This window comes from Castanea sativa, chromosome 6 (genome assembly GCF_040712315.1).
Source record: "Castanea sativa cultivar Marrone di Chiusa Pesio chromosome 6, ASM4071231v1".
Taxonomy (NCBI): domain Eukaryota; kingdom Viridiplantae; phylum Streptophyta; class Magnoliopsida; order Fagales; family Fagaceae; genus Castanea; species Castanea sativa.
In genome coordinates this window covers 4,309,683-4,325,305 of record NC_134018.1, presented here as the reverse complement: position 1 = coordinate 4,325,305, position 15,623 = coordinate 4,309,683, and the positions used below count along the sequence as shown (strand labels likewise).

The 15,623-nt window shown below is 43.9% G+C and overlaps 2 pseudogenes; one reads left to right on the top strand and one right to left on the bottom strand.

Moving 5' to 3' along the window:
• LOC142638850 (serine/threonine-protein kinase ZRK1-like) overlaps positions 1 to 15,623 on the top strand; it is an 83,747-nt pseudogene that overhangs the window by 63,898 nt on the left and 4,226 nt on the right.
• Positions 10,758 to 12,384, bottom strand: LOC142640855 (putative pentatricopeptide repeat-containing protein At3g15200; annotated as a pseudogene).

Here is a 15,623-nt window from a genome sequence, read left to right as displayed (position 1 = left end):
GAATTGGCTCCGCGTCTGGACGAGTGTGTCGCTTCGTCTTTCGCGCCTCCTCTCTCCTATATATATCTCACTATTTACCTTTTTTCCACTTTTTTCGCCTTGTTCATCTTGAGAGAAAAAATTCGTCACTGCCAGTTTTACCACACCGTCGATCGTGCAACCGTCACCTTCTTGAGACCGTCCTCCTATACGTAAGTTTTCTTTACTTTACCTTTTTACTTTTTCTAGTGACGCCCTTTAGTGAAGTCGTCTGCCTAGGATCTTAGAAAAACCCGTCGTTTGTAGGTAGTCAGATGTCTAGGGAGACGCCGAGTGATCCATCGTCAATCCGCGACGGAGCGGGTTATGACGAAGTTTTTCCATCAGGTCGTGAGCCCGCGGAGGGCCTATCCTGGTCGTCAGAAAGAGACTCGTCAACTCCTTCTCGGTGAGAGAGAGTTCTAGAGGAAGTGAGGTGTACGGTGATGAAGAAGGGGTAGCCGACGAAGACCAAGGGGTTCGTGGAAGGGAAAGTAGCAATGACAGGGGTGAGAGTGACGGTGACGAGGAAGCCTCAGTGAGCACCTCGGGATCCTCTGGTGATGATCGTCCCTTCATCTTACCCTCCGAGTGGTCCGTCAACAATTTTCTCCCGACGATGTCGGAGAATGTTTTCAAAAGTTTGCGGCCCCGTTACCAAATACCCGACGACATTCCCATCCGTACGCCGCCGAGGAGGGTGAGAGGTGCTACTAGGGACGAACCGCGACGTCGGCATGTATGACGCCATGTTCGCGGCGGGAGTTGCCGCCGACGGCATTACACCGTCAGCGGCTAACTTTCTAGGATTTCCGTCGACGATTGCCCCCAAATGCTTGGCGAACCTTCATTGGTGCCGAGATCTTGTGGGGTAGTCTAAGTGGTGGGAACCGTCGACCTTGGACGAGTTCTTTTGGTGTTATCGTCCTCAGCACATTTCCTCGTCAAAAGGAGTGTATCATTTTGCAGTGAGGGATAAGGAGTTGAAGTTAGTGTCAGATATGCCCGACTCCAATAGGAAGTGGAAGGGCAGATATTTCTTCGTAGAAGGGACAAATTGGGTATGTCGTCAAGAGGAGTGGGAGTCAATGCCCAATGGTTTTGATAACACATGGGCTTACGTTAGAGATTCAGGTTAATACCGTCGGCCCTTCTCGCTCCGTCTACTTATTTGCTGTCTTAACCCGTCACTTTTCACTACAGCTAACAACCGTCCACGTATCACCGCGGAGCAAGAGGATTCCATTCGTCGAGTGACGGCCATTCCCTTGGACGAGAGGAAGTGTCGGGATCTAATCACGTTAGACACCCTTCACTTATATTGTGGTGGCCCTGAACCGACGGAGGAGGCTTGCAAATTGAACGCCTATTCTCGCCGACGTGAGTTGTCCTTCAACTTCTTGTCTTTATCCTGACGTTGTTTCTTTCTAACCCTTATCCTTTGCAGAAATGGAGTCAGCTAAGCAAAGGGTCAGAGCTTGGAACACGCGGCTAAGCAAAACAAAGAGAAGGCCTGGGGGCGAGTTAACCCCACCGTCAGCCCTCAGGCCCGTTGAGACGGCCGCGGCCAAGAGAAAACCTGACGGCAGGGTAGACCGTCCGGGGAAGAAGGTTGCCCCCACTCCTAGGGACCAGTCATCTCGGAGGCCGTCACCTCCTAGGTCCGCTCAGCGTGGCAAGGGTCCGATGACCTCGTCGGGCCCATTGTCCAAGGATCCGTACGCCCGTCTGCTGACCCACAAGGATTATGCTGTAGAGGTGACGGAATCAATTTTAAATGGTGAGGAGACGGATCCTTGTGCGGAGCAAACTACTGACGAGATAGGGGCGTCAGACCTCTTTGACCTCACTAGGGTATGTGCCTCTTTTTATTTTACTTTTTGTGTCCGATCGCGCTTAATCATCCCGACGTTGTTCTATCTTTTTTAATGTAGGCTATGGTTCGCGTGAAGGCCTTGTCGAATAGGTGCTTTGCCAAGGAGGGGTGATCACCCGTCTGAACGAGCGCGTCAAGTACCTAGCCGAACGGTCAAGCGCAGTCAATGAGGCAAACAAAATTTCGGGCATCGAGGCCAGTGTGGACTATAAGGAGAAGGCCGGACGGAGGAAACCCGTCGCCGGAGCTCGGAGACGGAGGCCAAGGTGGCGGCAGAAAGGAGCTAAGGTCCATCCTAGTCCAAGTGGAAACGGCTAGGAATGACGCCGTGAAGGAGTTTCAAGATTCGTCGGCCTTCATAGACGCTCGTGCCGCCTACTATGGTGACGGGTTTCGAGGACTGCCGCGAAGCAAGTAAAATCGGCGTATCCCGACTTGGATTTGTCAAGGATTTCAATGGATGAGTCCATCCCGTCAACCCCCCGTGTGACGCCGTTCCGAAGAAGCGAGACGCCTGCCCGCAGAGAGACAACAGCGTCGTCCTAGCTCAGCCAGCAGCGGACCACTCCGTCACTCTGACTCCGGCAAATCCTCATAATGGCGACCCAAATGCCGCCAGCCCTTCTCTCTCCTGTGCCCAGCCTGTTGATGTCGAAGACGATGGAGGACACTGACGCTCCCCTAGAACTTAAAGTTTTCTTTTTTTTTTTTTTTTTTTTTTTTTTTGAGAAGTGTAGACGGAATAGTAATACTTGACGCCCATTTTTCTGGGCCTTTGTACAGACATTGTCTACTTTAATTTTAATGTCGCTTTATGTTTCAATTATGTGTGTTTTGTGTTGTAAGTCAGAATTATGTTCGTGATGAGCTTCGTCAGCTTAGGGGTGACGGGGTTTTTCTCTTTCAATTCAATTTTTGAACTGATGACGGCGTCAGCTTCTTTTCCATGAAAACTCGTAGGTCATTTTTTATCATTCCGTCAGTTTCATGGGCGACGTCATTTGATAACTTAATTGCATGCCCGATAGTTTCCTAACGGCGTCAGCCTTTTTCTTTCAGCTAATCTAGCTTGATGTATCCATTTGGCAATGCGCCCATTTTTCTATGAACAATGCCGTCAGCTAACTTTGAACATAACACTGTTATTAAGTCGTCACTTTGAACATAACGCCGTCATTTTGAACATAACGCCGTCACTTTGAACATAACGCCGTCATTTTGAACATGACACCGTCATTTTAGGTGTAAGACTGTCCACTTTGTGGACTTATTTATGACGCCGTCCACTTTGTGGACTTATTTATGACGCCGTCCACTTTGTGGACTTATAAGCATGTCGTCCACTTTGTGGACTTAGATGTAGGCCGTCCACTTTGTGGACACAGACGTATGCCGTCCACTTTGTGGACTTATAAGCATGTCGTCCACTTTGTGGACTTAGATGTAGGTCGTCCACTTTGTGGACTTAGACGTAGGCCGTCCATTTTGTGGACTTATAAGCATGTCGTCCACTTTGTGGACTTAGATGTAGGCCGTCCACTTTGTGGACACAGACGTAGGCCGTCCACTTTGTGGACTTATAAGCATGTCGTCCACTTTGTGGACTTAGATGTAGGCCGTCCACTTTGTGGACACAGACGTAGGCCGTCCACTTTGTGGACTTATAAGCATGTCGTCCACTTTGTGGACTTAGATGTAGAGGACCTGTTGGTTTCTTCAAAAAGAAAAAAAAAATTCACTAGTCGTTTCTGAATGAACCTCCTCTTATTATGATGAATGCATGAGTAAAATTTTGTTCAAAAATAGGAAAGATAAGTTTTCAGCCCTTTGGGCTTAAAATATACTGTAGGCAAGTATAAGCTAAGACAAATAATTAAGGATCGTAAACTGGTTAGGAGGAGTAACGTTCTGCTTGCTATCTTCTACTGGTAGTACTTTCTGAGGTGCTCGGTGTTCCATGGGTGTCGCAGTTTCTGCCCGTCGAGAGTCTCTAGGTGATAGGTGCCCTTTCTTCGCCATGATACGATCTTGTAGGGTCCTTCCCAGTTCGGGCCGAGCTTTCCTTGTGTGGGATCTCTGGTCGCGCCCATTACTTTCCTTAAAACAAGATCTCCGACTTTGAAGTCTCGGTGCTTGACTCGGGAGTTGTAGTGCTTGCTTACGAGATCCTGGTATCGTGCGAGTCTCTGCTCAGCCCACCGCCCTTACTTCGTCAATTAGATCCAGTTGTAAACGAAGCTCTTGATCATTTCTTCCCTCGTCGTGATTGGCCACCCTATAACTTGTGAGTCCTATCTCGGCTGGAATGACCGCTTCACTTCCGTATGTCGTTCTGAAAGGGGTTTCTCCCGTAGGGTTCGCACTGTCGTTCTGTATGCCCACAACACGCTGGGTAGCATCTCAGGCCATACGCCCTTTGCCCCCTCGAGCCGAGTCTTGATGATTCGAAGCAAGGATCGGTTGGTGACTTCTACTTGTCCATTTGCTTGAGGATGGGCTGGGGAAGAATAATGGTTCTTGATTCCTAACTCGAACAAGGCCCGAAGGAGTCGTTGTCAAATTGTTTACCATTGTCCGAGATTAAGACTCTTGGAATTCCATACCTGCAAACAATGTTTCTCCATACAAAACCCCTTATGTTCTTTTCAGTAATTGTGGCTAGGGCTTCAGCTTCAACCCATTTGGTGAAGTAATCGATGCCGACGACGAGGAACTTCAGCTGCCTTGCTGCCATCGGGAATGGTCCCATGATGTCCAACCCCCATTGGGCGAATGGCCATGGGGCAGGGATGGGGGTCCATTCTTCCGCCGGTTGCCGAATGATGTTGCGAATCTTTGACACTTGTCGCAAGCTCTCACATAAACCCTGGCGTCATTCTGCATTGTTGGCCAGTATCCGGCCCAGAATCAACTTTTGTACCAATGACCGTGACCCGGAATGGTTGCCGCATATCCCCTCGTGTACTTCCCTCATAATATAGCTTGCTTCTTCTGGTCCACGCATCTTAGGTACGTCGAGAAAAGCCCCTTTTGTAGAGAACATCCTTTATCAAGACAAACCGTGCAGACCGGACCTTCACTTCCCCGGGCAGCCTCCTTTTCATCGTGCAACGTGCCATCTTTTAGGTAGAGGAGATCGGGGGCGTGGTCCAATTGTTATCGGAACCAATTTCCTATGCATAACGTCAATTAGCGGTGAGGATCGAATGAAAGAAAGTACCTTGTCGATGGGGGTCATAGTTTCTGCATGCGGTTTTGGAAAGTCGGCCGGCATGTTCGTTTTCTCCTCTTGGAATTTGGACTATTTTGGCTTCGGAGCCCGTCCATCCTCTTTTTTGCTTGCTCCCAGGCATCTTCATTCTTTCGCCCTTGCACTCGTACTCGCCGTTTACCGGCTTGTGACGACTTGGGAGTCGCAATGAACAACCACGTTCGTGGCCCCTACAACTTGAGCAAGGTCTAAACTCGCTATCGGGGCTTCATACTCTGCTTCATTGTTAGTTGTAGGAAAGTCGAGGCGAATCATGCATTCGAGCTCGTCGCCTTCCTAGAGTTAAGCACGACCCCTACCCCGCCAGCCTTCTTGTTGGATGACCCGTCGTGAAAATCCCCCATTGGGGATTCTTCTCCTCTTCGCCTTCCGCGCCGGTGAACTCGGCGATGAAGTCGGCTACCGCTTGTCCCTTGATGGCGGCGCGGGGGCGATATTGTATATCAAATTCACTTAGTTCTATGGACCATAACGCCATTCGTCCGCAGCGAAGGGCTGCCCATTGCGCGCCGCAAAGGTTTGTCGGTAGAACGACTATTGTATGGGCTTGAAAATATGGCTTGAGCTTACGGGCCGCTGTAACCAAAGCGAAGGCAAGTTTCTCCATGGGGGGATATCTCTCTTCTCGCACCGTGCAATGCCTTGCTCGCGTAGTACACGGGTCCGCCGGATCTTATCGTCTTCTCTGATTAAGGCCGCGCCGACGGGCGCGGGGAAACGGCCAGACAGGACCAGTTCCTCTGCTTGCGAGGGGCTTAGAAATGGCGGGGAAGAGAGGTAGGCCTTTAAATCTTCGAACGCTTGTTGACACTCGCAGTCCATTCAAAGGATTTTTTCAATGTTCGGAAAAAGGTAGACATCTATCCGCAGCCTTCGACACAAATCCGCGAGCGCCCGCGACCCTACCATTCGAGGCTTTTGTAGTTCCTTGATATTTTTAGGAGGGGCCATCCCCATAATGGCCAATCTTGTCCGGGTTGGCCTCGATCCCTCTTTGGGATACCATGTACCCCAAGAACTTTCCCGTCATTACTCCAAAGGCACACTTGCTTGGGTTGAGCTTCATGTTGTAGGAGCGAAGAGTATCAAATGTTTCCTTAAGATCCTCCAAGATGAGCTTCCTCTTCTTGGCTCTTGACTAGCATGTCGTCGACATACACCCTGACGTTCCTTCCAATCCGTCGCGCAAACATCTTGTTCATGAGCCTTCGATAGGTAGCGCCAGCATTTTTTCGTGCCGAAGGGCATGACCTTGTAGCAAAAAAGGCCTTGGCTTGTCACGAACGAAGTCTTCTCTTGATCAGCCTCATCCATTCGGATTTGGTTATACCGGAGAACGCATCCATGAAGCTTAGCAACCGATGTTTGGCCGTAGAATCCACCAGGACGTCGACCCGCGGGGAGGGGGTAGCTATCTTTGGGGCATGCTTTGTTCAAGTCCTGTGAAGTCAACGCACATCCTCCATTTCCCGTTGTTCTTTTGACCATTACGACGTTCGCCAACCAATCGGGGTAATACACTTCCCCGATAAATCTCGCTTCTTGCAGTTGCGGACTTCTTCCGCTATTGCTTGGTCTCTTTCTTGGGCAAAGGTTCTTTTCTTCTGTTCGGACGGGCGGAAAAGATGGCGACACGTTCAACTCCTGTGCACCATGACCGACGGGTCGATTCCCGCATGTCTTCGTGGCTCCATGCGAACACATCTTTGTTTTCTTTCAAGAAAGTTGCGAGTTTCTCGGCGTACCGCCGGGTCGGCCGTGGTTCCGACTTTTGTTGTTCGCTCCGGGTAGGATTCGTCGAGATGTACGTCTTCGAGCCTCTCGACGGCTCGTCGCCATCCGACGTTCTTCTATGTTCATAGCTTGAATGTGATTGTCCATCTCCATCATGGCCACGTAACATTCTCGTGCGGATTCCCCGATCTCCTCTCAATTCTCCAATTCCATGATCAATGGGGAATTTTATCATCAAATGGTATGTCGAGGTTACGGCTTTCCATGAGTTAAGGGTTGGACGCCACATGATGGCATTGTAGGCCGACGAGCAATCGACTACCAGGAATGTTATGTTCCGAGGGTGACCTGCGTGGGTAGTCTCCAACGGTTACCGCTAAAGTGACAGGTACCAAGTGGGTGTACCCTCGCCCCTCCAAAGCCAATGAGTGGGGCATTAACCGAATTAGTCGCTCCCTTTCAATTCGCATCTGCCGAAAAGCAGGATAGTAAAGGATGTCTGCGAACTACCGTTGTCTACGAGAACTCGGTGTATGTTGGTAGTCTCCTCGGCCGTATGGTGACGACCGAGAGCGTCGTCGTGGGGATGGTGAAGGCGCTGGGCGTCTACTTCCGAGAATTCAATGGGGGGATTTCCAATCCGTGACCTTCCAAGCGCAGGACTTGCCGATTGGACATTCTGGATCGTTCTGATGTATGCCTTTCGGGCTTTCTTGGAAGATCTGGCCCTCGCGGTGCCTCCTACAATCATCCTTATGTCTCTTACGGGTTGCCCTGGCGATCATTATCTTGCCGAGGGGCTTGATTTTGTGGCGGGTTCACCCTCTCTTTGTTGACGAACCTTTGTAACCTCCCTCGCCTAATGAGGGCTTCTATTTGTTGTTTCAGGTCGTAGCAATCGGCGGTGTCGTGGCCGTGGTCTTGATGAAACCGGCAGTATTTATCCCTTGGTCTCCTGTTAGGATCTCCCTTCAGTTTTCCAGGGAAGGCTAAGTTTTCCTCGTCTTTAATCTGCATCAACACCTGGTCGATGGGCGTATTCGGGGAGTGAAGTTCGTGTACCTTCCTGCAGGCGGCTCGTCGTCGATCATCTCGTCCCTCTCTCGGTTCTCCCCTCTTTCGTCCATTATCGGGTTTCGTATCTTCCCGTCTCTCCCTTTTTCCCGGGTTTGTAGTCGTCCCCTGGCCAAGCAAGGCGTCCCTCCGCGTTCATATACTTCGTCGCCCTGTAGTATACGTCGGACATAGTCTTTTGGGTCGTTCTTGCATAGAGAGAACAAGAACTTACCTTCTTGTAACCCGTTCATGAATGCCGCCACAAGTGTCTTGTCGTCCGCCTCGTCTATCGAGAGGGATTCCTTGTTAAAGCGGCTATATAAGACCTTAATGTCTCACCTTCTCGTTGTTTAATTCCCAAAGATACATGCAATAGACCTCTTGTGTCAATGACTTCCAATGAAGTGTGATACAAACTGCACCTAATTCCTTAAAAGTGCCGATGGAATTAGGCGTTAACCCGCTCGTACCAATCCCTCGCAGGCCCTTTCAAGGTGGTGAGGAAAGCCCTGCACATGATTTCGTCTGGTACACCCTGAAGATGCATTAGTGTTCTGAAAGACTCTAGGTGATCCAGCGGGTCCTTGGATCCGTCATAGTTTTCCACATGGGGCATTTTAAACTTTGAAGGGACGGGGCATGAGTTCACCAACGCTGTGAATGGTGAATCCGTTCTATGGACTAGGTCGTCCAGATTGCTGGATACCCGTCCCTTAAGGGCGTTCATCATTGCATCCATGCGCTCCCTCATCTCCTGCATCTCGGCTGTGATATGAGGTGGCAGGGAGTCCGAGGCGGATGGCGGGTTTGTCTCCGGCCGCTCCAGCCTAGTCGGTGCGGTACTACCTTCAGGCCTGACGACATTCCTCCCCTCCGGGCTCGCTACTTCCTGGTCCTCCCCTGGCGCACTTTGGTGCACCGTCATCTGCCGTAGTTGCTCTTCTAAGTCGTGATTCTGTTTAGTAAGGCGCTCGACGGCGGCAGCCAGCGTCTGAACTTGCCTTTCTAGCGCTGTAGCATGCGGTTCGTCGCCTTGGTTGTTGACTGTTGTCATCGATCGAGTGAGTACCATACAACTTTTTGTCTCAGGAATAGAGCAAGGCTAAATGCTTGTCGAATTTCCCACAGACGGCGCCAACTGATGATGCCTAAGAGATCACCAGTAAGCTGCTAGTACTCCACCGATTTGAAGCAACACCTGCGAAGAAAAAAGTAGGTGATCGACAGAGAGCACCGGTGTGGTGCCGGCCAAAGACCCTTCGACGATCAAGTTAGAATCTTTAAACAACCCTAGAGTGCCAGAGTTGAGGTAATTGAGCGTACCTTTGGGTCATGAGGGTCTTGGGGTATATATAGTGGTGTGTGGCCGAAATATGCGCCTTGGTGAAGAAGCACTTTCCTTTTTAAGAGAGTAATTCGCGGATCTTTGCCTATTGTATTGAGCCCTTTCCTTATAGGAATCTTATTAACTAAGTCGAACGCGTAGCGCAAGAACTTTCCTTATGTTCACATAAGGAAAGGTCAAGATAGGCTAAAAATGAAAGTTGGGTTATTCCTTCAGCCTTCACCTACCAAGGTCGTCAGCCCACGTGTAACTCCTATACTGTCGTCAGCTTACGTACGCCAACGTGGTCCGTCAGCCAAGGACATCAGCCAAAGACCTTACAGCCAAGGTCGTCACCCCTGACTCGTCCACGTGATCCGTCAGCTTAATGTTGCTGCGTAAGGGGTATGGCCATGAATGCTAAAGGGGTGTCAATGACAGTAGTTGACGGATAGCGTATTGCCGTCAGCTTCTTAACGTGCATTCAGTATGTAACAAGTGGACTTCCGTCAGCTTCTTAATGTGCCGTCACCTTGTAATAACGTCACTATCACTGTCTCATAGTACACGAAGCCTACAGTTGGTAGCTCTACATTAATAATTGTTTAGGTTTCTTTAGCCTTTGGTAGTTCTTTTTGCATCCATGTGAGATCCAAGACTGCCACACAACTCTTCAATAATATGCGCTTCTGCAATTTTCGTACCAGATGTCATTGTTTGATGCCAAGTGTAAAAAAAGTCCATGGTGATCCTTTGTTGGGTGCTTCACATATAGTTTGCAATTATTTCTCTCTTCAATTTGAGCAATTCTTCTTTCTCACACAAACACACAAATGCACAAACACACACACACACACACACTTACATTCCTTCAGATAAACAAAATGGGCTACAAAAGAAATTGCTAAATTAACTTTGTGTGTTATTGCAGGATACCACAGACCTAAGTGCAGTGGATTTGAATGTTCCATTTCATGTTGGGGCATTTGCTACTACAATGATCCAGACTAGTACAATTCATAGACCCAGAGCAAAATGAAGCTTGTTACTGAGATATTCAAATAAAATCCAGGCCATTGATATTGACCCAAATTTCAACCATTTACACCTTTTTACATCTTCAAATGCTGAATGAGACAATGAGAAGTATACAAAACTACATGGAAATTATCAGGAACTTTCTCCATATTGTGGTTATATTTTCAGCATCAATTAAAATCTTGATAAATATATAATAGACAAAATTAGCAAGACATTCTGAGGATAAATTCCAGCCTAGCTTCCAATTGCATAAACATGATTAATTGACAATTTAACTCCATGTAATAATCTTGTCCATGTCATTTCTCGAGTATTAACCACTTAATACGCGCGTCTAAAATGTTTAAGGAACCATATTTGTTCAAAGTCGAGGAATCATTACCTATTTTGTCAAATAGGGGGAAAAGATGAGACCCACGAATGCAAGTCATAAACCATCATCCATCCTCATTCCTTAACAATGTTTCCTCTTTCCGCTTGCTCTCCTTCAATTTAATGTTCATGTCATGTACCAATATTTCGGTCCTTGGTTCTGGCACCATGCCCTTTGATGTCATCTCACTACAATAGCGCAAAGCATCTTGTATTCTTCCCTTGTCATAAAGGCCATGTATCATAATGGTATAAGATCGTCAATCATGTCCCAACCCATCTCTCTCCATCACATCCCAAGTATATCTTATTCTTTCCTGATTATCCCAATCCATATACAACTTCAAAATCAAGTTGTAAGTGTCAGCAGTCATCCTGCACCCATTTCTCTCTATCCTCTCCAAGATCTCAGGTACTTCCTCCGGATTCTTCAAGGACTTGAGCAAGTAGTTGAAAGTTACAGCATTTGGCAAACAACTTCCTTTCTTCTGTTCCATTTCATCCAAAAGCTTGTAAACCTTTTCCATCCTCCGAATCTTACAAAGGTGCTTAATTAATGAGTTATAAGTTGCAGCATTTGGGGGACAACCTCGCTACTTCATTTCCTTAAAAATTTGCAAAGCTCCCGGAATCCTCTTCTTGAAACAAAGTGCATCAATGATACAATTGCAGATCACCACATCTGGGTTACCATTCTTCCACATGGATTGAAACAACTTGATTGCCGTGCCTAATTTTCCCTTCTTTGTCAAGGCGTTTATAAATGTTCCACATGTAAACATATCCGGCTTACATTTAGATGCAATAATTTTATTCCAAAACCTTTTTGCCTCATATACATTCCCCAAAACACACCAACCGTTGAGAATGATATTCCATGTCTTGATATTGCAACCAAACTCATTTCGGTTAGAGTGAAACAAAGTTTCTGCAGCTTCCACGTGCTTATGCCGACATAACCACATTAAAAGCTTTTGAAATGCAACCAAGTCAATCTCCAATCCGAACTCTTTCCTCTTATTGAATATACCAATTGCTTCCTCCACCTTATGAGCCGCCGCAAATCTATTAAGTAAAATACCATACGTCCCTTCATTGACAAGTCCCTTTCTCTTTGACATTTCATCACCTCCTCAAAGCGTTGTGATTTTCCAAGGATGTCAAGAATCTCATTGTAAATACTAGACCCAGGTGAATACTCGCTTCCTTCTCCTCCGTTTCTACAAACCCAGTTGAAAAATACATTACATAAGCCAGTCTCCAATCTGAATGATGCCGTTGAAGCACACTCAGCACCAAGTCCTCGGTCAGCTTAAGCCCGCATAGATACATTGAGAGCTTGCTCAATTATCTTCGCCGGTTTTTCCGTTCTAAACTTATGGAGGTTTTGAACAAATATGATTGTTCGGTCATTTCGAAACTCCGTGGGATCATCAGAATTTGCAATTGAGTGCACAAACCGAGCTGTTTTGGTTATGCCCAAGAAATTACATTTAGATACTTTGGAACACGTTCCAGCATTTGGGTTATTTCCACTATAATAAGAATCAAGAATGTTTGCCAAAAAATGAAGGGGCTTGTATGAAATGGGAAGTTGGGAGGCATGGTTTCTAGGTGGGGGTTTTCGAATTTGAGATTGAATTTTTGTTGGAGTATGGGAAATTTTCTGAACGGTTGGAGAGTGGACTGCATTTTAAGGCCTACAAGCCACTCTCCAACTATATATATTTTTAATTATTTATTGTAATTCTGCTTTAGATTGATGTATTTTTAATAACTCTATTTTGGATAGATACATTTTGGTGTTATGCTCTTTTAGTTCCAAATCACAGGTCTTCTCTCTACCTCTTAAAACTTTTGTTTGATATTTTTGAGTTAATCCTTTTTTAGTTTGTAAGTGGAAATTTGAGTTTATATCAAAACATAATTTACATGGCTATGTATTTAAACGTGCCTATCAATTATTTGAGTAATATCAATCTGTAATTATGTGATAAGTTTTAATTATTATGATATTGTTCTTAAGAAAATAAGAAATTTCAATAATAAATTTGAAACTTACAAATTTTAGTTCTACCAAAATAAATTAGAAAAAATTTAATGCATAATACTAATAGTTAGAAGAATATGGACAACTTAAAAAAAATATCAATAAAAATTTCCAAACATTATAAAATTATATATTTGTAATAATAAAGAAATAGAAATTACTTTTATAAATAGTTTAATTTTTAGGGAACACATATTATTTAGAATAAAATTAAGAGAGTACATTAAATATTATACAACATCTAAAAATAATTACATATTCTCATGTATAGTATAGGTTTGCAATGAGTAGTATATAAAAGCTGAAATACAGCATTTATTGTTACTATACTAATACACTACTATTGAGCCACACCAGCACAACATTTAGGTCCATTTGGAGATGTTTTGGGAGTAGAGGTTTGTGTAGAAAGAGGAATTGCTTCAATGACAATTATGTCACTTTTTAGCATAATGTTGATAGGTTTTTGATAAAATTACATTTTTATTATGTTATTAAAGTCTTGTATTTTTTTTTCCTAATATAAGTGATGTATTTACTTCTATGTATGCTTATTTCTTAAGCTATTCAAGATATACCGTCTATGAACCATTTATAAGGAGCACTAAAAATAAATTTTGTTAGGTTCTAAGACCTTAGGGACTAATGTATTAGAACTTCAATGTGTATTGTATTGGCAAACCATGATCAAAACATTTAGTTTAGGTTTAGACTTGCTCAAAGTTTGGTTTAATGTAAGTTTGGAATCAAGTAGTTGCAGGAAATTACTGTTCTATTTCTGCACGGCTCGATCGATCAAAGAATAGACTCAACTGATCGAGAATCGTGCATCAAGAATTTTCTGCAGAATTTTAAATCGGCCCAAATACAGTTCAAGCCCATTAAGGATTAGGGTTTCAGATCTACTTCTCCCACTATATAAAGGAAATCCTAAGCACGTTTTTAAAGGCTTCCAAGAGAGAGAAGAGTGTGCCTCTTTTTGTATTAGGGTTTTGTACCCAAAGCTCTTTAGAGTCTTTGTTGCTCATATTTCTGTTTGTGTGAATCTCTTGTGAGATCTAAGAGGTGCTTGCCTTCACACAAGCTTAGGATTATCAAGAAGGAGATTTCTTCGAGAGCTTGATGATCATTCAGTTGCTACCATAAGAGCTTAAAGATACACAAACGGGGGTGCTTGTACTTGCTTGCTGGATAATCCAAGAAAGAAGGAGTCCGTGATCTCAGAGCTTGCACGTGGTTGTGTCAGTAAGTTCTACTGGTGGGTAGCAATAGGATATTAGTGGTCTAAGTCGCTATTGTACAATTTCGATTTTTTCATAGTGGATTCAGGTTTACCTTGAGGATAGCTAGGTTAAATCTTCCCCAGGTTTTTTACCGGTTTGGTTTTCCTAAGTCATCATATCATTGTGTTATTTATTATTTCCGTTGCTTTACATGATATGATTGTTATTGTTTTAACCTAGATCTGAATAATAAACCTAAGTATTCACTTGGTTAATTAATTAAGTTAAACAATCTAGTTTTTATAGGGGTCTAAACTCTACAAGTGGTATCAGAGCGGGTAGCTCTTTTTGTTTTAGATCTTTTGATCTAAGAGCTGATCCTTGATCCCTGTTATCATGGATAACTTTAAGTGTCTTACTGTTTTTTACTGTGATGATTTGAATAAAAAGGACACTGTTGTTTCTGTTGATTTTTTTGATGCTTTTGAAACTCTCCGTAAGGAATTATCTAAATCTTTGAAAATTGCTAAGAAATTCAAGGAAGAGTTAAAATTGGCTAATCTTGAAAAAGAAGAATTGATTGTTAGATTAGATTAATCTAATAAAAAGAATGAATTTTTGAGAAATCAAATTTCCTCTCAAGATGAGAAGATGAAAAGCTTGGAACAAGAGTTAGTTGAATCTAAGGCTAAAATTGAAAATTTGACTAGTACCAAGCTTGTTGTTGATAACAGAAGTGTTTCTGTTTCTTTTAAGCCTAAAACTGAGAAAGAGTATATCCCTCATTTTAAGAGGAATATTAAAGAAGAGGCTTATTTTGTTAGGTTAGACAAAGGTAAAAATTCTGATGTAAACGCTGAAATTTCTAAACCTATGTCTAAACCAACTATTAGAGAGCATAAGAAATCTATTTTTGTGCTTACTTGTCACCTTTGTGGTGTTGTTAGTCATATTAGACCAAATTGTTCTTTGTTGAGGCAAAAACCTAAATCTGAGATCAGATTTGCTATTAGGAATACTGATGTTCCTAAATTTGTTCATGTTTGTCACTTTTATGGTGTTTTCGGTCACATTCGTCATAATTGTCATAAATTGAAATTTAAATATTTTGTGTTTCAATATAGGATATGTGATGATATTTCTCCTGCCATAAGTCTAAATAAATTGTTTCATATACTTTTAAAAAATTTAAGCTTATTAGTTTGTGAAATGAAATTGCAGGATTTTAGTCTTTCTCAGAAGATTGGTGTAATTCCTCAAATACACTTTACTTCTCATGGATTTTCACCTACAAAGCTGAAGACTCGTGCTATATGAGTGAGAAAAGATTCTCTAAGGTGAGTGTTGTTTACTTGTCCTTGATTTAATTCTTTCGATTAATTATGGACATGTTTTCTTTTAGTTTTTTGTTGTTTTATTTTCTTAAGTTGTTTTGATTATTCAAAAATCCAAAAGCATTGAAAAATTTCAAAAAGACAAAAATATTTTATTTTGAGTCTTGTTTTATTTTTCTTGAGGATTACATGACTTATGATATCTCTCTCTTGATTTAGAACATGCTTGACATTGTGGAGAAACTTGAATAGTATGTGTTATATAAGTGCTAAGCTATTTCTAATTTTGTATAAGTATGTACTAGTTTGTCCATATACTCGTGG